A 26,441-nucleotide genomic window follows, 5' to 3' on the forward strand; every position below is an offset into this window, starting at 1 on the left:
AGGAGGCTCAGATGAACCTACAATGTAGTTCAGATGAGGAGATCTTCTGGTCGACGCAGGTAAAACTTTACTTCTGCAATTGCAGCTCCAGTTTTAGCAGCTTCCGGCTTCACATGTGTGAGGAAGAGACCCTTTTCTGCACAATAGAGAAGAGACTCTTTTCTGCGCAGTGAGAGAGAGAGAGAGAGAGAGAGAGAGAGAGAGAGAGAGAGAGAGAGAGAGAGAGATGTGATGAGATAAGTGAGTGCAAATAAGGAGAAGTCCTCTTGTATTTATACACAACTGATGATGTTTGAATAGATGCGACTGTTGGGCTTTTGAGCCTACATGAGTTGTAGGTTTGCTTGATAATAATTCCATAATCAAAATAAATTCATATCTCCATGAATACTTATCGGAATCGAATGATCTTTATATCAATCCTAAACCTCTCAATGAGAGTAATCTAATAAAAATATTATCCGCCGTGAATAAGATGACCCACATAAAGTTTGGCCCTAGTTTCCAATTTAACACTCCCTCTCAACTAAGGAGAACTTCATCTGCAATCTGTCTGTCGGTCGCTACTATTCATCCATAAAATGCACTGCCCTGTACAGCATGACCCTTGCCTTGCTCTACTCTATTCTTCCTATTCTTCTTTGTCTTGTTCTGCCCTGTACAACATGACCCTTGCCCTGCTCTACTCTATTCTTCCTATTATGCTTTGTCTTGTTCTGCCCTGTGCTGATCTGTATTGTTCTGCTCTGTTATGCTCTGTTCTTGCATTGTTCTGTTCTACTCTGCTTTTGCCCTAATTTTGAAGAAGAAGAAATGATTGAGGATGTATCATACTAACTCAAATTCAATCTTAGAGTATGTACCACTGGTCCCAGACTAGTCTCAACCAACCCAAAGTTAGCGTCATAGTGAGTACAACTCCACTGGTCCCAGACCAGTATCATCCTCCACTGACTCAAAGTCAATCTCAGAGAGTGTACCACGGGTCCCAGACTAGTCTCAACCAACCCGAAGTCAGCTTCATAGTAGGTACCACTCCTACCACTGGTCCCAGACTAGTCTCAACTGACCTGAAGTCAGTGTCATGGTATGTAACACTCTCACTGGTCCCAAACCAGTACTGCACTGACATGAAGTTAGTATCAGAGTATGTACCACTAGTCCTAGACCAGTCTCAACCGACTCGAAGTCAACGTCATAGTATGGTACAACTCCTACCACTGGTCCCAGAGTAGTATCATTGATCCCAGATCAATGGAGGTCATCCTAGCATAGGGAGTATGGTAGATATAATGATGCATCCATCTGGTACTACTATGGTCCCTAACTTCATTTCCCTGCTCATTGATCAGATGAGAGGTACTTCCCATGAGTCCTAGACTACATGGGTAGGATGCCTCGACAGGAGAACTTAATCAATCCCATCCTCACAGGAGAACACATCAATCCAGGCCTCACAGGAGAACAAATCAATCCTGCTACAATCACCATGGAGAACACATCAATCCAGGCCTCACAGGAGAACACATTAGTCCTGCTACAATCGCCATGGACAACACATCAATCTAGGCCTCACAAGAGAACACATCAATCCTGCTACAATCACCATGGAGAACACATCAATCCAGGCCTCACAGGAGAACACATCAACCCTGCTACAATCGCCGTGGAGAACACATTAATCCAGGCCTCACAGGAGAACACATCAATCCTGCTACAATCGCCATGGAGAACACATCAATCTAGGCCTCACGGGAGAATTAATCATCTTGCTACACAGGAGAGCAAACAATCCTATTCCACAAGAGAGTGAATCATCTTGTCCCATAGAAGAGCAAATCATCTTATTCCAGTGTGCACCACTAGGGGAGGGTGAGTGACCCTGTGGTCGTATGTTGCTCCAGTAAGAACCACAAGCCCTCAGATCTCCCAGAGCCCAATGTATGCAACATGCAAGACCCTTGTACAAGGGTTTCTTGACGACTCCAAGTCATTTGGGAAAATCATAGATTAGATATTTCCTCAGGGCTTTGACAAGGTGTATTGACCTGTACATCATCTTAATGCAATGGAACCTCCGTGCTCATCAACTTACCATATCCCAGATGATGTCTATCTGCTGGAGTAATTAATGAATACGAGATTCCTCAATAATCGAATCCCACCTCTGGTTGTTACAGAGAATCACAGTGGTATGTGTTCAAACAGCTCACTGAAGAGCTTCCCCAACCAGCCAGCTTCATACGAGATCATACTTGTAGATATGTATCCGATCTCGGTGGTTCTTATGGAAACCGACTTCTGCTTCCTGCTCATTCATTATATCGAAGTAGAATCCAAAGAGAAGCAACACTAAAACATGCTCCAGTGATCCTCCACACTACCTGCCTAATTAGCATTCGAATAATCGTGTAGTTTCATATTTCTGGTAGTGTATCTCAATCCATGAGAGGTTGTGTCCTGAAGACATCTCAGAAGATTCTTGGCACCAATCTAGTGAGGCTCAATCAAATATGAGCTCACAATTCTAACTGCAAAACATATGTTCGAATGGAGGTTCACCATGAACATCAACACGAATGAGTTTTTGAAACTCAGAGGCATTTCCCAAATCTAGTTCGACATCACTACCATAAAACTTCTGAAAGTTAAGATCCTCGAGGTAGTCACAGGCTTGCAGTCCACCATACCAAATCTTTTTAGAATCTTCACCACATATTTTCCTTGAGATAGGAAAATTTCCCTTGGCTTTTGCCACACTTCAAGTCCTTAGTTCTTCATTTCAAATTCAGAAGCCAACTCCCTCTTACATTTGTGAGTGAGAGGATCTGCACTTATTAGAAAGAGGTCATCCACATACACTACCAGTATGAGAGGCTTGTCATCTTCAACCTTAAAGTAAAGGTTAGGATCGGCTTCACTCCTAGTGAATCCCAGCTTCATCAAGTAGCTATCGATCCTCTCATACCATGCTTGGGGAACTTGCTTCAGCCCATAGAGAGCCTTCTTCAACTTGCATACATTAGATTTTCGATCATAAATCTCAAATCTTTCGGGTTGCTCCACGTAGACCTCTTCTTTGATCGAACCATGCAAGAATGTGGTCTTGACATCCATCTAATGTAGGTTCCATCCTTGTGAAGCTTCAAGGACAATGATTGAGTGGATGGTCGTATATGTGGAAATAGGTGCAAATATCACATCATAGTCTATACCTTCCTTTTGGTAGAAACCACGAGTAACAAAACGAGACTTATAATTTTCTATACTTCCATTTGCTGCATGATTTATCTTGTAAAGCCATTATGAAGTAACAATTGTCTTGTCCTGGGGTCTGAGAACTACTTCCCAGACATCATTCTCCATAATGGTCATAGCATCCTTCCATACTTGATGCTTGATGGCATATGAGAATGATGAAGGCTCATTTGGTATGATTGTGCTCATAGTGGTCAGGTATCCCTAATACCTGTTGGGTTTCTTACTTTCACGGAAGGTTCCTTGAGGTGCAGAATGTCTTTTAGCATCATCAAGTATCCCCCTAAGCCATGAAGGCGTCTTCCTAGAAGAGGAAGGCTCAGGTGGATAAATAGGATCCATCGGTTCTTCCACATCAGGCATTGTTACATCATCTACCCATAGAGACAGCTTCCACAATCGTACGATGCCACACCATTCTGCTCTGTAGTATGTGGTGTAGTAGTCTCCCTCTTAATGCCAACGTTAGGTATGCCTGAGTGAACCAACTGTAAGATATCGGAGGTCTTTCTTAGGCTTGAGGGGAATGGTCCCCTTTTGAGCTTTCCTTCGACACATCCCGGTCATACACCTTCTTTTTCTACTCAGAATTTAGGCATCCCTGTTACCATATGTCTTACATTGGGTAGATATTTGTAATGAAGGTGGGAAAACCTCCAAAGCCAAAGTTCAGACTGAAGAGATGTGTCATAAGACATGACACCTCCCTGACTTTCATCGACCTGATATAATGAATCAACATGAAACCTAAGATTAAAGGCATCTTTAACATTATTTTTTGATACACGTACCTTGACATCACTGAAAGTTACCTTGTAGCCTTTGTCTTCCATTGCCGAGATGGACACCAAGTTCTTTTGGAGGTTAGGTGCACTTAATACATCCTGGAATTTCTAGCCTTCTTGAAATGGTTGTCCTCTTCCTTGATTCCCAGCTCTCCTCTTACCTTTGCTATTGAATTTTTCAATCCTTTGATTGCCATCAAAGGGATTTTGATCATCGTCCTGATGAGAGTCCTTTCTACTAGGGCACTCCCTTGCATAGTGACCTACTTTATTGCAGATGAACATCATCCTTTTCTTCCACCCTTAGGTCCAACCTTTCCTTTTGATTTAGTCCCAGAATTATTTCTTTTCTTAGCATGAGAAGAAAAAGTAGTAGGAGGACCTTTAGGCATGGGAATTTCTTGCTCTTCTACCCTTGTTTCTTCTTGGATGCATCTAGCTATTAATTCCTCGAAACCAAGAATTACATTATTGTTCAGAAGAGTATTCCTAAACACGTACCATTCGTATGGTAATCCTCCAAGAGTCGTGAGTGTCATTTCCCTATTAGTAATAGTCTCCCCAATAGATAGGAGATCGTTCCTGATCTCGATGAGTCTTAAGAAGTATGCTTGCATACTCTCATCTTTATCCTTCTTAATTTCCTTCAGCTTATTTCTAAGAAACAAAACTTGATTTTCATCATTAACTTTAAATAAAATCACCAATCTATTGTAGATTTCCTTGGAGGTGTCTAGTTCAGAGATGTAGGCCACCAAGTGCTTGTCGATAAAGTCCCCGATGATCTTCTTTGTTTTGACTTCTCTGTTTTTTCATTTGTTCTTGGCAGCAGCAGATGCATTTGATGGAGGCTCAACAATATTGCCTCTCACATGATCCAACACTCCTTGATCTTCTAGGGATAGATCGATAGACATCTTCCATCCATGATAGTCAGCTTTCTCACAGAGCTTGTCTTTAGTAGGAAAGAGTGTTGAGGACCCCATAGTTCTTTTAGGATAGCCTTGCCAATCTTCTCTTCAGTGATTGCTCTTGCTCTTGCTTGGGATTTGTCTTCACCTCAGCTGTGATTCCATGTTAAGTTATGCTATGTTCTATGCTTATAACAGTTTACTTCTTTTTCTTCTTATATTCCACAGATTAGAAATCACATGTACATAAAGTAAAGTGCAAATAGAACATTAAACGATCGACAGAAAACAAGCCAAGACAAGAGACACAAGATGTGGCGGCAAGGCAGGGACAAACCCCACAATGTGTGGGGAAACCCTTTGAAAAAATCGTCTTTTATCTTCAATAATTCAGCAAAGATAAATATTACAATTAATCTGATCTATATCAGCAGTAGCAAACCCTAGATCAATAGCATCAACATTAGCGACTTCATCATCAAAACTAGGGCAGACAATATCTCACAAACCGACCGTCGGGTCGGCTTGATTCCACCACCAAAAGTTGCAACTTCTAGAGGAGGTTTAGATGAACCTACAACATAGTTCAGATGAGAAGATCTTTTGGTCCACGTAGGTCAAACTCTACTTCTGTAGTTGCAGCTTTAGTTTTAGTAGCTTCCTTCAAATTAGGGCAGTCGATATCTTGCAAACCGTCCGTCGGATTGACTTGATTCCACCACCAAAAGTTGCACCTTTTAGAGGAGGTTCAGATGAACCTACAACGTAGTTCAGATGAGGAGATATTCTAGTCCACATAGGTCAAACTTTACTTCTATAGTTGCAGCTTCTAGCTTCACATGTGTGAGGGAGAGACCCTTTTCTACACATTAGAGAAGAGACTCTTTTTTGAACAGTAGAGAGAGAGAGAGAAATGTGATGAGATGAGTGAGTGAAAATAAGGGGAAGTCCTCTTGTATTTATACACAGCTGATGATGTTTGAATATGTGACTATTGGGCTTCTGTTCCTACATGAGTTATAGGTCGGCTTGGTAATAATTCCATAATCAAAATAAATTCATATCTCCATGAATACTTATCGGAATAGGATGATCTTTATATCAATCCTACACCTCTCAATGAGAGGAATCTAATAAAAATATTATCAGCCATGAATAAGATGACCCACATGAAGTTTGGCCATAGTTTCCAATTTAACAACAAGAAAACACATAAACACAACAAGTTTAATGAGGAGTTCACCCAATCCTCCTGGGCTACGTCTCCTGGTCCAGCCTTTAGTGGTGGCCTTTCTATTGTGTCTTAAAAAGCATATTTTTTTACAACAGTGATCTCAATTTGAGTCTCACTCAATAGATGATGATCAGTAGGACTGTACTTGGATTTCCCAAGTCTCTAGAGTACACAGACTCCCCTTACTGAATCTCGACCTCAGCTGGTCACAGTGGTATGAGTTCAATCTGAGACTCAATACCTGACAGGTTTACTCAGAGGAGTTTTCTTGAACCTCTCAAGCCTTCTCTAGAGTTCACAGACTCTCGGACTCTCTCTGTCTCTGTCTGGCTCGATACTACCTTTGCTCTGCAAGTCAGCTCAACTTCTCTATTCTCTGCAATTCACTTCTCTCTGGCCTCTCGGCTATCTGCTTCCTCTCCACCCGTCTTACTCTCTTTCAGTTCGTGGCTTAAAGCCAATCTGCTTCCTTGTTGTTATTTCCACTTCCTGGCTGTCTGGATCTCCTACCTCTATCTATTGGAATTCCCCTGCTCTGCGTCATCATCACTGTGTAATGCTTCACAAATAGGTGGCCACCTATTTCCTCACGAACTGAGTGTCAGTTCTCTTTGAACGATCGTTATTTCCGTTGCTCCAAGGTTGCCCACGAAACTGATTCCTCTGCCAACTCATCGGTCATGCCAGATTTCAAATCTTATCTACCTCAGCGTATTTCCCCATTGAATCTAGTCCTCCATCAGATTGTTTCTCCTCCGTTGATCTGGAGACTCTAGATCCTACAGTCTCCATCCACATCGGGCGGGTAAGTAGCATGCCTTTTACCCATCTAATGTGAGCAGTTTTCTCTCTCATCTACCAGATGCATGTCACCCATTGTATGGCATCGATCAGGACTCGGTCGAACATGCTTACCACTTGAAGCCCTTCCGATATCCTGCTGGTTTTAGTGCGGGGCCCACCTTTGATGAAATCGCTGATTTACATATAGTTTTATGCTTTCCTTGGGACCGAGCACTTGGGGGCTTTCCTTCACTGAGGGAGACACCCTGCGATACTTGATTAGTGCTAATTGTGTATCAGAAACTACCTATGTTTTGGGATTTGACCTCCCATTTGTCAATTTGCGCTAGTGCGTGGTTACCATGGGCCAACAATCTTCGTGCTTTGAGCGAGGATCCTCGTTGCTCCGTGTTGATCATAAATTGCCATTGTTTAGAGGTTATTCTGATAAAGTCGACATTCATAAGGCTTTGAAACTTCGACATGAGTTTTATAGAGTTCAGAAAACTTTTAAGTGTGTTTAAGGATCCGATTGAGATCATGTTATTATGAAAAAATGGTACACTCATTTGTACATAGAAAAAGATACTCAGAGTCAATAAGAAACATGTACAAATGACACATTTGGAGCTAGAAACATTATGAAAAGAAAAAATAAAAAGTTTTTCCTAAAATTGACTTAAAAAATCAACCCTCTTGGGTGCTCCAAAGACATTTAATTGCACATTTGCAACTTTTTCTTTGATAGCCATGAGGTTCACAGGAAGCCTAGTTAGCACCTAAGGAGGTGCACTTACTTTGAAAATGCATGAAATCTTGACATGATGGGATTACCATTGGAGCCTTAAGCTCCAAGAAGCCTTAATAGAAGGAGGATGGTAGATCTCATCTCATTTATGATCCAAACAACCTCACTGATGAGCCAAAGGAGAAAGAATGTGTTCAAAAATTCTATAAATGAAAGATCATGCACATCCAAAAAGAAGGAGTTGTGCATTGTTAAGCTTCCAAATTTTCATTAAATAAATCAAGCATACCAAGGCTAGGAGAATTCCACCATTTGAGATAGTTTTCCTTGTTTCTTTGATAAAGAATGAGCTTGCAAAAGGTATTGAGAAGGGTAAATCCTTGTTGAGATATTGAGCACCACTTCTCAATCAAGTCTCTTCAAGTGTCTTTGAAATTCATTTGTAACTCTTCCACTACCAACGAAAAATAGCAAGGATCCTTTTCCTACTTCTTTGTTGATTTGTTTCGCTTCATTATCTTGTTTCTAGCTATTTTCATTTATTTTTAATTTAGTTTTTGTTTATGCATCATTCCACTTAATTAAATGTTTTTTATTCCACATTTAATCACTAACATAATTCATTATTTTGATATTTAATTGTAGGAAGAAACTGGCTAGAAGGAAGGTGGATTTGGGATCCATATGCTAACAATCACAACCCCTATAACGTTGATGTCACATATATTGGGAAGCGTTGGAAGTTGCATCTAAAGCTCAACCCGAAGAACAAAAAGAAATATAATAAGAAGAAGAATATCATGGCTATTGATTCAAGAAACCAAGTTGAAAGTGGTTTGGACGAGAATGTCATTTATACGTCGGTGCAGAAGGAGGTGAATCTAAGTAAAATTCAACAAGAGGAAGAGAAAGAAATGGTTAGATTCTTCCATATAAAGATAAAGAAGAGGTCGTGTTCTTCCATATAAAGATATAGGTTAATAAGACTAATATTGGTGCCTTGTTTGACTAAGGATTGCTAGAAAAACTCATTGCAACAGATCTGGTCAACAAATTTGAATTGGAATTTCATGATCATCCAAGCTCATATCCACTGGGTTAGGTAAATTAGAATGCAAAGATAAAGGTAACCAAATAGTGAAAATTTTGATTTGTTATCAATGTTGATTTTATTGATGAAGTAGAACTATTTGTGGTTTTCCTTGATGTATGTGGGGTACTATTTGGAAGTCCCTATATGTACATGCAAGATGAAATCTTCAAGTGGAGAGGCAACCAATACTACCTCATCAAGGATGGAAAATCATTTTCCATCAATGTCCACAAATGTAAGTTGAAAATTTTGCTGGTAAGTGCCAACCAATCCAAGTAAATGATTAGATATAGCAAGAACTATGTTTTTATTATTTTTAGGAGAAAATTAGTCTATAAAGGAGTCGGTGAGAGAAAAAGAATCACTGGAGAGGTGTACTAAGAAACAAAAACAAAATTGGAAGAGTTTCTACCAACATACATTGATGTGTTTTGGGAATTTAAAGGGCTACCATGAAAGACGGAAGTGTAGCATGAGATCCATCTATTGGTAGACTCCCCATTTCCAAACATTGGGCTATAGAGGAAGTCCATTATAGAAGCGAGTGAGGTGAAGAAACAATTACAACAACTACTATAATAGGGTGGCATCTGACCATATACATCATCTCATGGGTCACCCATCATCCTTGGGCCAAGGAAGTGTGGGATTTGGTGGATGTGTATTGATTAGAGGGTGCTAAACAAAATCACGCTGAAGAATAAGTACCCCCTAGCCAAAATAGATGATATTTTAGATCAATTTATACAACAGAAATACTTCACCAAGTTGGACTTAAAGTCTAGATATCACCAAGTTTGAGTAAAGAAGAAGATGTCTAGAAAACCACCTTCAAAACCAAGCAAGGTTTTTATGAGTGGTTATCCATGCCATTCAACCTATGTAATAGACCAACTACATTTATGAGGTTAATGAATCATATATTGTTCCTTCTATATATTCATTTGTTATTGTCTATTTGGATGATATAATAAAATCCAATGCTACCTAGGAGTAGCACATCTCACATTTGACATAGGTGTTGGAAACATTAATGAAGCACTAGCTACTATAAAATCTCAATTGTGAGCTTGCACAATAGTATTTGGTGTATCAGGGGTATGTGATAGGTGAAGGAGAGATGAAAACGGATCCTACCAAGATCAAGGCCATCATGAAATGGTCATTTCTTACTAATGTTTTTGTGGTCAGGTTTTTTATTGGGGAAACATAACTCCTGAGGAAAAATAATAGCCTTAATTTCAATAATAGTAGCACCACTCCACACCATAACAACAAGTGGAAAAATTTTCTAGTGGGGAAAGGGTTAGCGGACGGCCTTGCAGTAGCTAAAGAAGAAAATTATTCAAGGACCAACTCTCACATTACTAAAATTGTAGCAACCCTTTAAAGTGGAGACAGATGTGAGTGAGTACATTATGGGAGTAGGCTTGATACAGGGAGGAAGGCCTGCATGCTACAATTTGAACGTATTTCATTGGGAAGTTCTTAAATATCTTACCTATGATAAGGCACTCTATTCCTTGGTGCAAGTTGTGAAGGAGTGGAAGCACTATATAATAGGGAAGCAAACAATAATCCACACATCTCAATATACACTATAGTACTTGCAAGCCTAGAGTAAGTTACAAAAATCCTAGCATGGCAAGTGGATGGGGTTTCTAAAACAATTTAATTTAGTGATCAATTATAAAAAGGGAAGAAAAACCAATCTGGCTAAGAATCTTTCAAGGCTGCCCACATCAAAAATCATAGTTGTGGGAACTATAATGCACATGGATAAATTCACCATGATGCATATAGAGAGGCGTATTCAAATGATGGTGACTTCAAGGAGATGTTTCAAAATATGGAGAGCTAGAGTCATGTTTAGTATGGTGACAACATTATTGAATGCCAACTCTAGATGATTTACTCCACAATATAGATCAAATATGTGTTACTGAAGGTGACAGATTGTCGCTGATTAGAGAGGATCATAGCTCTAATGTTGTAGGACAATTTGGTGTAGGGAATATATTGGCCAACTTGAAAAGGTATGTGTAGTTGCCTAATATGCAAGAATAGGTAACTAAGTTTATAAGATGGTTCATGCTTTGTTGTAATATCAAGACTAGTAATAGGAAACATGGTCTATATCATCCCCTGCTTGTACCCCCTTGTTCTTGGGAAAGTAGTTCCATAGGCTTTGTGAGAGGTTTACCAAAAACCAAGAAGGGACATGACTACCTATTTGTAGTAGTTGAAATGTTCAATAAGAAGTTTGTTTTAATGCCTTGTAAAAAGACCGTAAGTGGGAAAGAAGTCACAAACTTGTTCTTTTGATAGGTCTGGGTGCACTTTGGGATATCAAGCAACATCATTTCAAATAGGAACACAAGGTTTATGAGTGCATTCTTGACTACCTTGTGGGAGATGATGGACACAAATTTGCAGAGGTCTACAACATTCCATCCTTAGTTAAATGGGTATATAGAAGTAGTCAATGAGACTTTGATGCAACTTTTGAGGGGTTACAGTTAGAAGCATCTGAAGATGTGTTATGGAAATCTTATATATATGCAACAATTATAACAAAGAAGAACAAACTTATACTAGTAAGTCAAAATTTGAAGCTTGTTTTGTGTATTATCCACCTTCACCTCTCCATATTGCATATGGGAAGAAAGGAAGAGTGAAGGAGGACCTTATAGGGGATGCCTCGAGGGATGAACAAATTGTCGAGAAGATAAGAAATATGTATATAAATGTACAAGAGACACTCCATAAGTCATTGGAAAAATATAATTCCAAGCATGATCAACATAGAACAAAGAATTCATTCAAGGTGGGAGATAGAGTATGCTTATATTTGAACAAGGAGAGGCTATAAGGTCCTAGTAAGAAAATGAAGGCTCTGCAATATGGTTGATCGAGATGGATCTTGATTTATTCTACTCATATTGGATATGTAATGTTTTGAGACCAAGATGGTCATGGATAGAAGAAGATCCTCCAAATACTCCCCATTTTACAAGTCCTAAATGCATTTGAACCCGGGATCATTGCGTAGATATCGTCATTCTGAATCTAACACAACTTGAATGACTAAAACTTGACTTCGTACAAAGAAGTTATGAAAAGTCAAAGTTGGTCAAGTTGCGAAACAATTCAAAGTCAACTGGTCAAAGTCAACAGTCTTAAAAGCTCATGAGACGAGTGCCAAGTCGAAGAGCTCGTTGCACCCAAATCAAAATGATTTTTTTTGTATATAAAAACCAAATCCTAGGAGGTTTGTGGGTTTGACCCCAAGACCTGCTCACGGACTATAAAAGGAATTTTCCATTACACCAGAGCATAGGAGTTGAATAGAGAGGAGCTCAAATTTGTGTTATTGGTAGTTGTAGTATGCCTTTTGAGGCATAACTTGGATAATATTTTGACTTTTTTAGATCTGTAAGTTGCATTGGGAAGTTGCGATTGAGGTCTATCCTCTGACAGTAGCCATTGATGCCTACGAGCATGTTCCAGAATGGTGAAGTTGATGTAAGAGACTTTTTGATGTCGAGATATTGCTTTTTGATCTCGAGTTGAGTACGAGGACTATTGTTGCTTAGTCCTCCTTGTATTAGCGCAATCACCTCTTTGTAAAATTGAGTCAGTTCAAGGGTGAGAGTTCTCTATAGGAGGACGTTTCCTAAAGGGAAACATTGCCACTCCATCATTAGCTTCTACAAGATAAATATTATTGATGTACTCACTTTGCAGCGAGATCAATAAAGCGACCTAGACTTTGAGCAAGGACCAAAGACGTAGCCGGGAGGGGTGAACTCCATCATCAACTAGTTTTGTCTCTTGCTTTATGTCATTTTTATGATTTGAGTATTTTTCATCTTTAATTTCATTAAAATTTGATTATTCATATGTGAATAAATTATGAACTAAAGACATAATTTTAAAATCTTGCAAAGTGTTAGAGGACGATCACAGATTTTCAGATCATTTTTCATATCGGCCAAGTTATGCCTCAAAAGGCATACTACAGGGACCAATAACACAAATTAGAGCTGCTATATGTTCCACTCTTGTGTAGTGTTGTAATGGTAAATTCTTCTTATAACCCATGGGCAGGTCACGGGGTCAAACCCACAGACCTCTTGGGATGGGGTTTGGCTATATAAAGCAATTTGTTTTGATTTTGGCACAACTACATTTCAAATATGGTATAAGGTTTATATAAAACTTAGCAATTCGAATAAATTGAATGTAGCCATATTACAAATATGGTATGAAACCATATCATATAGTTTTAAAAAAGTGTTTTTTTATGGTTGAAAACCATTGGACTGGCTGATTCATATACCATATATAACTCAAAGTTTTATCATAAGACTTGGGTGGTGAATCAATATTCAACCCTTGTCACATTTTTTATAACAAAAACCAATGGCATAATACTTTTGCATATGGTTTATGCATGCCGGTTGGTTGAGCCTCTGCGTCATGGTGTTGTGCCAACCATAGCATATCTTTGAACTGGCCATGGCATTAGACATCGGCCCGTGGCATTAGCTGTTATACATAAGACTAAACATAGCCCAAATATAACATATGTGTGGAGAAACGACACATATGCTATCTTTGGAATAACATATATCATATAGTTTCAATGGTGGTTTGGTCCCGCTCAGTTGTAGACTTTGGTTAAAACAAGATTTATAATTATTTCGGCGGTGATGTCAACTCCACACCATGTTTAGACTCCCGTGCCAACTGTGGTAATACTCGACCTGCTCCAAGTTTAGAATGGAAGCTTTGATATGTCATTTGGTAGCATCAATAACATAACCAAGGGTTTGGCGGGGACGCCGAATGTGGAGGGTGCCTCCAACTATACCCCCAATTACAATTCAAACAAGCTTTTAAATCATAAAACTGCACCAATTTTAATAAAACATTACCATGTGATAATGGTAAGGTGTTGTAATGTGATGCTGGAGGTCACGGGTTCGACCCTAACCTTTGGAATTTGACCTATTGCTGAGTTTGAATTTGACCACCACGTCTGTTATGAGACTTCCACTTGGCCCACTCTAGCCCCTTTTTTCCTATTGGAGAAAAACTTTAGAGTGTATTTTCACCCTCATACCAAGGCCATTTTGCAAACCAAAAATACCATCGAATTAGCGTGACGAGCTCCTCAACTTGGCATTGGTCTGATGAGTTTCTAATATTGTTGACTTTGACTTTTTTCCCAACTTGACCTAAACTTTGAATTTGCATAACTTCTTCGCACGAGGTTGGATTTTAGTGGTTCAAGCTGCGTTAGATTCAGAACGATGATATCTATGCAATGAGCTTGGGTTCAACTTCATCTAAGAGACTTTTGGTTTACCAAAAGTTTATTATGATAAGAATTTATTACATCAATCATCAGTACATAAACAATATTGACCCTATTTACAGACTCAACTAGACTTACTGATGTCATGACAAATCATAGACACACAATTGACAATTTAAACATAAGGCATGGAATCTGACCAGTTCCAAGTAAGAAACTTTTCTAGAGACTTACACTATTCCTTTCTAGTTCTCATTTCCTCTGCTTGTCCTAATTTTGCTGTTTTCAATTCATGTGATAGAATTGGACATGTGATCTGTGAATTTCCTTTCAGCTTACATTATGAACAAACTCTCTCTCCTGAGTTTGCAACGATTGTCTTCTTGCTAGATTTCTTTGAGCTCTGTTTTGATGGTGACAAGTCCTTTCCTAATTGTATCAAAGTCTTTCCCATAATGTTCTTTACCTCCAGTGTTGCATCATCCTTCTACAGACTACTCCTTGTAGCATGCACATTTTTATTGTAAGATTTACGTGTCAAAATTCGGCTACACAATGGTTGTTACTTCCACAACAAGTACATGGATAAGTCTTTTTAACAATATTCATAGTAAAATTTTTATTAAGAGACTCACCTTCTGAATCACTATTAGAATGACTCGTATGCTTACCTTTACGATCCTGTAGCTTATTTGGAATTTTATCAGGATGTAGTGATCAACACTGATCTGCTATATGACCCTTATTTCCACAATAGTCAAATGTTGATTGGTCAAATCCCAATCCTTCGAATTGGGGTCTTTCCTGAACTGATATTGGCTGGAGTTTGCCTTCGCCATGCTTGTTGAGGCCTTTACCTTGCTGATATCCCATTATGTTCATCAACTTCATGCCAATTCCTTTGGTATGTTTCTCGAAAGCTCCAACCTCAGGATCACTTGAAACCTCTTCCTTCTCTATTTCTGAATAAATTTCCTGAGATGTTGGTACATAAGAATGTTCCTCAGAAGGTGAGGAAAAAGTACTAATTGCTTCTTCCACCAAACTTTATTTTTCGAGGAGTAGATGGATATGATATTCCTTCATCCAACTCATGAAGTGGATATACTTCATTGTCTCCAATTATGGATGGACTTTGATCTGAGAGACTTCCCCTCTATTGATTTATCTGCATGGCTTCGATTCTTGCTTGGTATTTTTTTTTTCTTCTTGCAATGATTTCACCATGCATCGCAAAGTAGCATTCTCCTGTCGATATTGCTGAATGAATTCTTCCAATCCTTGCATCTGAATTTTCTTCGTGATTTTACCCATACTTGTAATCTGGTCAAAACCTTCTCTAATACCAAAAATATCTAAAAATGTGTGATCATCCTCTGACACTTTACAAGATTTTAAAATTATGTCTTTAGTTCATAATTTATTCACATATCAATAATCAAATTTTAATGAACTTAAATCAAACTTAGCAATTTTGAAAACCGAAAATACCATCGAAATAAAGTATTTTCGGTTTTCAAATATGGTATAAGGTTTATATCAAACTTAGCAATTCGAATAAATCAAATGCAACCATATTACAAATATGGTATGAAACCATATCATATAGTTTTAACAAAGTGTTTTTATGGTTGAAGACGATTGGACTGGCGGATTCATATACCATATATAACCCAAAGTTTTATCATAAGACATCGACAGTGAATCAATAATCGACCCCTATCCCATTTGTTATAACAAAAAAAATTGGCATAACACTTTGGCATATGGTTGATGCACATCGATTGGTGGAGCTTTCGTGCCATGGTGTTCTGCCAACCATAGCATATTTTTGAACTGGCAGTGGCATTAAACATCGACTTGTGGCATTAGTTGTTATACATATGATTAAACATAGCCCGAGTATAACATATCTTTGGAGCAGTGATACATATGCTAACTTTGGAACAACATATATCATATAGTTTCAACGGTGGTTCGATCCCACTTAGTTGGAGACTTCGATTAAAACAACCTTTGTAATTATTCTGGTGGTGATGCCAAATCCATGCCATGTTTAGACTCCCGTGCCAACTATGGTAATACTTGACCTACACCAAGTTTAGAATGGAAGCTCTGATATGTGGTTTGGTAGCACCGAGAATACAACCAAGGGTTTGGCGGGGCCGTCGGATGTGGCGGGCTCTTCCAACACTACCCCCAATTTTAATTCAAACAAGCTTTAAAATAATACAACTGCACCAATGTTAATAAAAAATAACTATGGGATAACTGTAACGTTTTGTAATACAATGTTGGAGGTCATGGTTTGAGCCCAACCTTTGGAGTTTGACCTGCTGCTAAGTTTGAATTTGACTGCCACGTGTCCTGCTATGAGGCTACCACTTGGCCCACTCTGGCCCCTCTTTTCCCTATTGGAGTAAAACTTCTAAGTGCATTTTCTCCCTCATATGGAGGCCATTTTGAAAACCAAAAATACCATCAGAATCAACACAATGAGCTCTTCGACTTAGCACTGGTCTCGTGAGCTGTTAATACTATTGACTTTGATTAGTTGACTTTGACTTGTTTCCCAACTTGACCTAAACTTTGAATTTTCATAACTTCTTTGTACGAAGTCAGATTTCAGTCATTCAAGTTGCATTAGATTCAGAAGGATGATATCTACACAATGATCCTAGGTTCAATTGCATTTAGGAATTATAAAATTGGGAGCATTTGGAGGATCTTCTACTATCCATGACCATCCTAGTCTCAAAAAATTACATAGCCAATATGAGTAGACTCAATCAAGATCCATCTGGATCAACCATATTGTAGAGCCTTCATTTTCTTACCAAGACCTTATAGCCTCTCCTTGTTCAAATATAAGCATACCCTATTTCCCACCTTGAATGAATTATTTGTTCTATGTTGATAATGCTTGGAATTATATTTTTCCAATGACTTATGGAGTGTCTCTTGTACATTTATATACATATTTCTTATCTTATCGTCAATTTCTTCATCCCTCAAAGCATCCCCTATAATATCCTCCTTCACTATTCCTTTCTTCCGATATGCAATATGCAAAGGTGAAGGTGGAAAATACACAAAACAAGTTTCAAATGTGGACTTACTATTAGAAGTTTGTTCTTCTTTGTTATAATTGTTGTATATATATAATATTTCATCCCAGGTATTTATATGCTTCTAATTGTAACCCTTCAAAAGTTGCATCAAAGTCCTATTGACTTCTTCTATCTACCCATTTAAATAAGGATGGAATGTTGTATACCTCTGCAAATTTGTGTCTACAATCTCCCACAAGGTAGTCAAGGATGCACTCATAAATGTTGTGTTCCTATTTGAAATGATTTTTCTTGATATCCTGAAATGCACCTAGACTTATCAAAAGAGAAAATGTGTGACTTCTTTGCCACTTACGGTCTTTTTACAAGGCATTAAAACAAACTTCAAATATGGTATACTTGATTCCGATGTTATTTTCAATTTTCAAAATTTCTAAGTTTGATTTAAGTTCATTAAAATTTGATCATTCATATGCGAATAAATTATGAACTAAAGACATAATTTTAAAATCTTGAAAAGTGTCAGAGGACGATCACACATTTTCAGATCATTTTTGGTATCAGAGCAAGTTCTGACCAGATTGCACGTATGTGTAAAATCATGAAGAAAATTCATATGAAAGAATTGGAAGAATTCAATCAGTAATATCGACAGGAGAATGATGCTTTGCGACACATGGTGAAATCATTGCAAGAAGACAAACAAAGGCTACAAGCAATAATCAAATTCATGCAAATAAATCAACAGAGGCAAAGTCTTTGAGATCAAAGTCCATCTATAATTTGAGACAATGAAGTATATCCACGTCATGAGTTAGATGAAGAAATCTCATATCCATCTACTACTTCAAAGACACATTCCGTGGAAGAAGCGATTGGTACTTTTAACTCACCTTCTGAGGAACGTCCTTATGTACCAACATCACAGGAAATTCATTCAAAAATAGATAAGGAAGAGGCTTCAAATGATCCTAAGATTGGAGCTTTTGAGAAACATACCAAAGGAATTGGTATGAATTTGATGAACATAATGGGATATCAAGAAGGTAAAGGCCTCAACAAGCATGGCGAATGCAGATTCTAGCCAATATCAGTTCAGGAAAGACCCCAATATGAAGGATTGGGATTTGACCAATCAACATGTGAATATTGTGGAAAGAAGTGTCACATAGCATATCAGTGTTGGTCATTACATCATGATAAAATGACAAATAAGCTACAACATCGTAAAGGTAAGCATACGAGTCATTCTAACAGTGATTCAAAAGGTGAGTCTATTAATCAAATTTTTACTATGAAGATTGTTAAAAAGACTTATCCACGTAATTTTTGTAGAAGTAACAACCATTGTGTAGTTGAATGTTGGAAGCATAAAGCTTACAATAAAAAGGTTCATGCTACAAGGATTAGTCTGCTGAAAAATGATGCAACACTATAGGTAAAGAAAAATATGGGAAAGACTTTGATACAATCAGGGAAGGACTTGGCACCTTCAAAACAGAGCTCAAAGAAATTGAGAAAGAAGACAATCGTTGCAGACTCATGAGAGAGACTTTGTTCACAATGTAAGCTGAAAGGAAATTCACAGATCACATGTGCAATTTTATCACATGAACTGACAACACCACAATTAGGACAAGGGAAAGCAATGAGAATTGGCAAGGAATAATGTAAGTCTCCAACAAAGTTTCTTACTTGGAATTGGTCAGATTTCATGCCTTATGTTTAAATTGTCAATTGTGTGTATATGATTTGTCATCACATCAGTAAGTCTAGTTGAGTCTGTAAATAGGGTCAATATTGTTTATGTGATGATTATTGATGTAATAAATTCTTTATCATAATAAAATTTTACCAGACCAAAAGTCTCTTAGTTGGGAGGTATGATCGAGATGGATCTTGATTGAGTATAGTCATATTAGCTATGTAATGTTTTGAGACTAGGATGGTCATGGATAGCAGCAGATCCTCCAAATTCTCTAAATTTTACAATTCTCAGATGCAGTTGAACCCATACTCATTGCGTAGATATCGTCGTTCTAAATCTAACGCAACTTAAACAACTGAATCCAACCTCGTATGAAGAATTTATGCAAATTCAAAGTTTATGTCAAGTTGGGAAAAAAGTCAAAGTCAACAATGATACAGGCGGATATTGGTGGCCACCTGCCAATTCCACTTCAACCACCACCATTGCTTCTTTCAATTTTTTAGTGTCCTTAATTGTAGCACAATTTACTATTTTTAGCAGTTTTTCAGGTCCTAAACTTCTAAAGCCGTTTTGAGGCCCTAAACGCCATTTTTTTGGAAATTTACCACCAGAGATTCTTTGTCAAAATCATATTTTTCATCGTATTCCTCGGAGAGATCTTTCTAACAGGTTATCATGCACATCAAATGGAGATAATATGACCAAGTCGCGACCCCGTGAAGTCAGCTGTCCAACTCACCCCAACGGGGCCCATAAAATCTTGGTGTTACATCTCCTCGGGTTAGGGTTTTGGTTGTTTAGGGTTTGCTCTTATTTTTCGATAATAAAAAAGGCCCTTGAGCCTCATTTAAGGTAGTTCAGAGGCATGTAGCCACCACATATCTTCTTAGAGATAAGCTATCATCGCCCTAGCAAGTTTATTTCCATTTCTGTTTGTAAGCATATTTTAGGATTTTACATTGATGAAATGAAGTATTATTTCTACTACATCTCTATGTTTATGGTTATCTCTTTAATTTTTTGTGTTCCTGTTTAAATCTGGATCAGTGGTATTAGAGCGGTCTGCTTTTTTTCTCTGTTTTTATTTGCATGTCCCCAATGAGGTCGGGATATAAGGAGTTAGGGCTTGAACTGGTCGAACCTCTGCAAGACCAGCCTTGCAAATCTCGTGGCCTCCCATGGCAGATGAAAAGAAAAGATGAGGGGGTAGGAGATCCTATCAAAATCTTACTCGAAGAAGCCCTCGAGTGACAAAGGAGTGCGATGATGGACAACTTTGCCCAGATCCTTCAGTGGCTACCTAGGGGTGACGCATCAGCTTCCAACAACTACTCTAGAAACACCACACCATTTAAGGTAGAAGTTAATTTTTAAATCCCCATATTTGAGGGTCAAATAGATGTAGATGCTGTCAATAAATGGTTAAATCTACTAGAGGTTTATTTTTCTGTTCATGATTTTTCTAGTCAGGAAAATATTATTTTCGCTCTTCTAAAAGTAGCCCCCCACGTCAAGGACTGGTGGGAAACCTATTGCGAATAGAAGGATGAAAGTAGATGCTCACTATTTTTAGCTGCACCCACTTGGAATTCATTCTAGGATGCCATCAAGGAGAAGTACTACTGTGTCGGAAGCTATGAGGATCAATACATAAAGTGGACCACACTGTGGCAGGGAATGGACCAAGACATGTCGAAGTTTACCAATATTTTCCATACCCTTTGCACAAAGTTGGGTATCAAGGATTCAAAGTAGCATTTGGTACTCAAATATTGTGGTTGCCTGCACAAGTACATCCACGAAGAAATGGAATTCCTAAACATCTCCTCTCTCAGCATGGCATACCGATATGTTGTTAAGGTCGAGAAAAATTTTAAACAAAAGAAGAGAGACTTTGGATCTGCGAATCCGAAGTAAGGGAAAGGTGCTCCCAAACCACAGAACAAAGGACAAAGCCAAGGTGGGGTGGTCCAAGACAACCTGCCAAAGCTATAAGAAAAAAGCAATGTTGCGAAGCTGAAAAAGGATACGGGAAAGTGGTGTGAGTTCCATAAGATCTCCACTCACAACACAAGTGAGTGTCAGGCCAAGTAGTCATTGGTGGCGAAGCTAAAGGTTTCAGAATTAGATGCATGTTCCAACTCTGATTCAAAACCTGACAAGGGGAATGACAAAGGGAAGCAAATTATTAATGCGGAGCCCAACGTCACCATTGCCAATATGAAGATCTAGAATGAGGAACTCGAAGATTCAAAGGAGGAGGAACGTCTCTTCCACTCCCAGATGTGGGTAAAGGGCTACTCGATATAGTTTATTGTCGACAGCAGGAGCCAAAAGAACCTCATTTTAGCAGAGGCCATGAAGTAGCTAGGCTTACCAAACATAATACATCCACAACCGTACACTATTGGGTGGCTTCACCAAGGACAGGATCTTCGCATGAGCCAATAATGTCGCCTTCCATACAAAATCGAGTCCCTCACGGAATAGGTATTGTCTGACATTACTTCCATTGAAGTTTGTGATGTATTATTAGGACAACCATACTTGCGGAAGCGACATGTTGTGTATGAATCAAGGTCCCGTGTTGTTATCTTTACTTTGGGAAATAAGTTGTAAAGGATACCGGAGGTAGCACCGCCTACCTCCATCTCCTTAGTTACTGCAAAACAATTTAGTAAGCTCATTTCCAAAACCGAGAATTTTTTTCCCCTAATGATACGCCCTCAAGGAAAGAATAAGACGGTGGCCATGACCTCCAGAAAGGGCCCCTCTGTACGACAACTACAGATGGACAAGGTCATGGAGGAGTATGAGGACATCTTCACCTCCCCCGCAAGGGTTCCTCTACACTATCAGGTCAAGCACTCCATCGATCTAACCCCAGGTGCGCCACTGCCCAATGGACCAATCTATCGACGATTTGTTCTAGAGAACAATGAAATCAAGAGGTAGATTTAGGAGCTACTATAGAAAGGTCACATCCATCCAAGTTCATCGCCTTGTGGGAGCCCGATCGTGTTGGCACACAAGAAGGATGAGACTTAGAGACTCTATATTGACTATTGGGTGCTGAACAAGATCACTGTTCGTAATAGGTACTTGATCCCATGGATTGATGACCTCCTGTACCAACTGAAGGAGGAAAAATATTTCAGCAAGATTGATTTGAAGTCAGGATATCACCAGGTACCAATAGAACCCTCCGATGTGTGGAATACTACCTTCAAAGCCAAGGAGGGCCTTTTTGAATGGTTGGTTATGCCTTTTAGATTGATGAATGCTCCTGCAACCTTCATGAGGCTAATGGATGACATCTTACGGCCATTCACCAACTCATTTGTAGTGGTATACTTGGATGACATCCTGATCTTAAGTCAGAGTTGGGAAGAGCACCTCCCCCACATCCAATAGGTCCTCCGAACACTGTGGCAACACAAGTTATGTGCCAATTTGGAGAAATGCACTTTTGGAATGACCCAGTTTCAGTATTTGAGTTACATTATTGATGAACAGGAGGTGCATGTGGATCTAGCTAACATCCAAGTCATTTAGGATTTTCCATCTCCAACCACTCTGATAGAGCTTCGCAACTTTCTAGGTCTTGCCAACTTATACCACAAGTTTGTGTTGGGATCTTCTCATACACTTGGCCCTTGAGTCAAGTCACTAAGGGAGGAGTGAAATAATAATTCTTTTGGTCTGAATCTCAACAGAAGGCATTCACAGAGTTGAAAAATCGCCTCTGCTTGGCACCTGTTCTCGCATTACCAGACTTGCAACAACCATTTGAGGTCGAGACAGATGCCTTTGACTATGCTATTGGGGTAGTCCTTACTCAACACGGGCATCCAGTGGCATGTCATAGTGAGACACTCTTAGAGACATTATAGAAGTATTCCGCTTATGACAAAGAGATGTATTCCATTTTGCAGACCTGCCGACAATGGAAGCATTACATTTTGGGGAAGGAAACAATCATCCACACAGACCACCAGCCCCTGCAGTTCATACAAACCCAAGGGAAATTGCAGAATGATTGCCATCAGAAGTGGTCCACATAGTTGCAACAGTTCCATTTGAATATCAAGTATAAGAAGCGTAGCACCAATAATGTTGTAGATTGCCTCAGTCGACCACTGATCATGGCGTTAACCACGGTGCTCAACTCTTGTGGGCACGAGACTTCTGATTGGCCTCTTCTCTACATAAGTGACCTAGAATTTGACTGCACATACTAGACACTCTTGGAGGGTCAGCATGTTGTAGATTTTCACCTCTAGGATGCTCTGTTATGCCACCTGGGTCACCTTTGTGTTCCTTCAAGCGAGCGTGCCAAGATGATTTGGGAAGCACACTACAGTCGGGTTGTTGGGCATTTCGGGGTCAGGATGTTATGAAACCAACTCACAAAAAGATAGAAAAGATAGATCAACGCCTTAGAAATAAGCCTCTTTGAGGGGGAAACCTCCTTTACATTAAAGAAATGAACAATTCTTAGATGATACAAATGACAAGAACTCCTTTCTATATATAGGAGTCTAAGGGGTCATAATATAATCCGAGCCAACATAACAATAATAATGTAAGGGCATAATAGTAACAATAGTGGGCTTCTATGGGGCACAATAATAACAATATGGGTACTACATGGGCACAATAATATAATAAGGGAGTTGTACTAATAACAATAAGGGGTTACACTAGTATTATAGGGACCTAACATGCCCCTCTCCTTCAAAAAGTGTTTCCCTCAATGCTTGAGAAGTTCTTGATGCTTCTTTATAAATTTCTTGTCCTCCCATGTGGAATCTTAAGCGGGTAAGTTCTTCCACTTGATGACATACTTTGAAATTGATCGATTTCATAGCTGTTGGGTATTTGTTTCTATGACTGCTCTAGGTTCCAATATGATTTTTCTTTCCTTGTCAAGTTTTGGCAATATTGTTTGAACTAGGATCTTCTGCAACTTTTGAATGAGTTGCCACACTTATTCATCCTTCTTCCATTCATCCCTTGCTTCATTTATCCAATCTAGTTGGATAACAGAAATAGCACAAAACAATGCTTCCACATCCTCATCCTTTCTTGAGAGTGCATATGAAACAACATTTTTCTTTCTTTTTTTGTAGATGATTTCAAAGTCATAACCCAACATATTTGCAACCCATTTTTTATGTTCTTCTAAAGATAATCTTTGTTCTAAAAAGTATTTAAGACTATCATGATCCATTTTTACCTCGAATTGTCTTCCCATTAGGTAAGGTCACCATTTCTTAAGTGCATGTAGTATTTCCAACATTTCCTTCTCATAAATATCTTGCTTGAGATGTAGCTGAAAAATACCCAATAGCCTACATCAAAACTTCTTTCACTGTGATGTTGATTTGCCTGTTGTTTAATTCTATTTTGCACCAAATTTTTGTTATCCTTTCAATGTTGGAGAACTTGTTGTTGATGCTTGATGTGTTTCACTTCTTGAATCTTTTTCTTCTTGATATGTCCTTCTATCTTAAGAGTTTGAGGAGTTGTAATTTCTTCCAGTGCATTACAAGATATGGTCAAATTAATTTCTTTATGCTCGATGTGATCTTTCACTTCTTGAACATTTTTCTTCTTGATATGTCCTTATATCTTGATAGTTTGAGTGGTAATTCTGGCCAATGCATTACAAGATATGGTCGGATTCATTTCTTATTTATCGATGTGATCTTTCACTTCTTGAACTTTTTTCTTCTTGATATGTCCTTCAATCTTGAAAGTTTGAGGAGTGGTAATTCTTGCCAATGCTTTACGAGATATGGTCGGATTCATTTCTTCTTTCTCTGGGGTTGGTTCTTGGTGTATATCCTCTTCTTTTAATGTTTCTTGATCCTTTTCTTCCTCCTCTTCACAATCGATGTTAAATAATTTCTTCTCAGCACACTTATGACCTTTAATGTATTTTTTATCACAATTGTAACAAAGTCCTTTTGCTCTTTTTTCTTCCAATTGTTGTGGTGTCACCCTTGTAGGTTGTGGAAGGCTAGGAGAAACAACAATTCTATCTTTATAGTTGTGAGGGATAGAATTTCTTATTGTCATAATTTTTCTTTCCACTTTTCTTGCCGACCTTAACGCCTTCTCCAATGAATTAGGTTCCCAAAGATGAACCTCATGTTCAATGTTATCCTTTAAAGTCCCTATGGAGACATCAATCCTCTACTTCTCTGGAATATCATTTTCCCTTATATCCAATTTTTGAAAGTCCTTGTTGTGCTCTACCATTAAACACTTTTGTTTGAGATTTATCAATTGGTTAAAGAAGGTGTTTCTCTTTGTATCCTCATAATGTGCTATCATTTCCTTCATCAAAATTGACCACGTAACAAGTGGTTTACGAGAACAAAGCTCTTTATATGACAAAAATTGATCTAGTTCTAAATATGAAGATGCAATACTTACCTTTTATAACAGTGGTACACCATGTAGATCAAAATATTTCTCCACTTGTAGTATCCAATTTACTGGATCCTTGCCATCAAACTTCCTCATCTCACTTTTTCTTGATTTTAGGAGCTCAATCTTGAAATGACTGTAACTCTGCAATTTTGGATCTTTAAGTTCAGAAATTTCGGTTTGTAATATCTCTCTAAATCCTCTTTCTAACCCCTCAAGTCTGATCACGATTGGATTCTCTAAGGCAACTTTATGCCAAATCTATTGGATTCTCTAAGGCAGCTTTATGCCAAATCTCCCACAGTGACCTGATTATAGACTAGTTTAGTAGAATGAAATTGTACGAAGTGCCATGTGTCACTATTTCAACCATAGATTCTTAAAATTATACCCAAACAAAACATAGTCTATTCTCTTTCTGTAAATTCTTATGAAATTTCAATGTAATGCTCAGAGAGAGAGAATTATGATGATTTTCCCAAGGTCACTTGTTTAGGATGTAACTTAGGAGTCTGCAAAAACCCTAATGTCCTCGGATCATATATCCGAAAATGTAGTGGGCCAAGATCTGAAATTTGGACCCGAGGTTCAGAACGAGTTCGTCTCCAATGGGTTTTTTTTAATCTTATGAAACATCACACAACAATAGTTATAGTGGAAATTCCACGATGACCTATTTGGAGTAGCAAAACCCTAGAATCCAAAGCTCTGATACCAACTGTTATGAAACCAGCTCACAAAAAGATAGAAAAGATAGATCAACACCTTATAAATAAGCCTCTTCGAGGGGGAAACCTCCTTTACATTACACAAATGAACAATTATTAGATGATACAAATGACAAGACCTCCTTTCTAGATATAGGAGTCTAAGGGGTCACAATATAATCAGAACAGACATATCAATAATAATGTAAGGGCACAATAGTAGCTATAGTGGGCTTCTATGTGGCACAATAATAAAAATATGGGACTACATGGGCACAAAAATATAAAAGGGGGTTGTACTAATAACAATAAGTGGTTACACTAGTATTATAGGGACCTAACACGAGAAAATAGTGGCATTACTGCAGAAGTATTTCTA

This window comes from Pinus tabuliformis, chromosome 6 (genome assembly GCF_031772625.1).
Source record: "Pinus tabuliformis cultivar Carrire ecotype Pingquan chromosome 6, CPIR1, whole genome shotgun sequence".
NCBI lineage: Eukaryota > Viridiplantae > Streptophyta > Pinopsida > Pinales > Pinaceae > Pinus > Pinus tabuliformis.